Consider the following 1792-nt stretch of genomic DNA (forward strand, 5'->3'; position numbering starts at 1 on the left):
TTATTCGAAGAATTCCACATTGTGTTCCAGCAAGCACCGAACTCTTTGGTGATGAGATTTCTGATAGGGGAGATGGGAGCCTTGCTGAGAGAGGGCTGTATGGTTCCTTTGCTGGCTGCCTCTTTGGCCAACGAGTCAGCTCTTTCGTTATTCTCTACGCCCGAGTTCACCCATTTTACCCCACTGATTTTTTAAAATACTTAGTTGAAGTATTTTTAGTCTTATTTCCTCAGTAAATGCGTCGTGAATGTTTATGTTATTGAGTGAGTGCAGAACATTTATTTGTATGTAAGACTATATGCGAATGCACCTTAGAAGTATTTTATGGAGGTTTTCTTAAGCTTTTAAAACGGCTAATTTCTCGGCCTGGTTGTTGGAATACCATGTTCCTGGTTTGTACTGGCATTGTATTACATTTCCAAGTCTATCTGAACCAGTCCATGCACTACCACTGTCCACTGTTAAATATTTGTGTATATGAATTTTACAGTCTACTATATCAGAATATGAAGTTTATTTTATTTGAAATTTTCTGCCTGATATTATGAATTAGCGAAAAATCTGTAAGTGGTGACAGAAAAAGGAGATCATTTTCAATTTTAGCATACATATTTGGATATCGATCAACCAAAATTATCAAATTTAGATTTTAGTTGTAGACCTTAAATTAAACGTTTTATCTGCTTAAAAAACAAAAAGTCAACAATGGAAAAAACAAACAGCAGAAAAAACATAATTTGTATTTATAAATTTGTGTGCTAAATAATTTATATTCAGCACACCTTTGTTATTCTTGTAATGATTTGCAAAAGTAAAATATAGGATGAATAAGAGATTAACAAAGACAATAAGGAAAACAAAAATACGACAATGAGGTAACTATTAAGAGTAAAAATTTAGTTTCCATACACTGTTCATTGGTATTAAGGTATAATGAAAGAAAAATTAAAAATTTATTAATTGGTATTCAAAATATCATATCTAACAATTGAATAATGAGGCTGTGCTCTGAAGTAACCTAATACATTTGTTCAGCACTTCTGTCTTTCGATTCCTGATTTTTACATTGAAAAAAGTCATGTTTTCCAATTATTTAATAAAATATGTTTATTATATATATTATAATTATATAATAATACAAAGTTTCACCAGAGATGGCCAAAAAATAAGGCTTGAAAGCACAACGTATAAAAAACAAAAACAAAAAAAACTTGAAACCAGTAAATGAACAAAAACAAAAGCCATGTTAAGTTAGCCGTTTTAAACCACAGCTAATTACACGTTACATTAATTTCAGAGGTTGGCTCCATGCAAATCCCTTCATGTAGGAGATTCGGCCTTCTGTGTCTATTCTTCCGCCTAATTGTAACTAATAATCTGGTAATTGGCTCATTTTTTCACCTCATATCACCATTATTATTATGAGGATATTGCATTTCTCTAAATTGATTGTTACTATCGTAAAACTTGGTACCTAATTTGAAAATCAAGCTTGAGTATTTATGCATCGAAAATCGTTTTTTCCTCATTTTTTTCATTTTCTGTAACATCCGGCATCTGTGGACCTATTGTAAGTAAGAAAACACTTCTTAATGAATCCGATATTCCCTTGCCGGGATTACATAACACCGGCATCGAACGCTACCATATTACTCAAATCCGCATAATTTTTTATGATATAGTAATTAGCTGTTTAATGTTTTGCATTTACTTGAAAAGTAATATTTTCATCAAATTTCGAAAATCTTGCTTGCGAGCCCCATTCATCGACGCTTTTATCCCTGGTCTATTT

This window comes from Halyomorpha halys, unplaced genomic scaffold (assembly GCF_000696795.3).
Source record: "Halyomorpha halys isolate HHAL.00 unplaced genomic scaffold, Hhal_1.1 Scaffold259.1, whole genome shotgun sequence".
Classification (NCBI taxonomy): domain Eukaryota; kingdom Metazoa; phylum Arthropoda; class Insecta; order Hemiptera; family Pentatomidae; genus Halyomorpha; species Halyomorpha halys.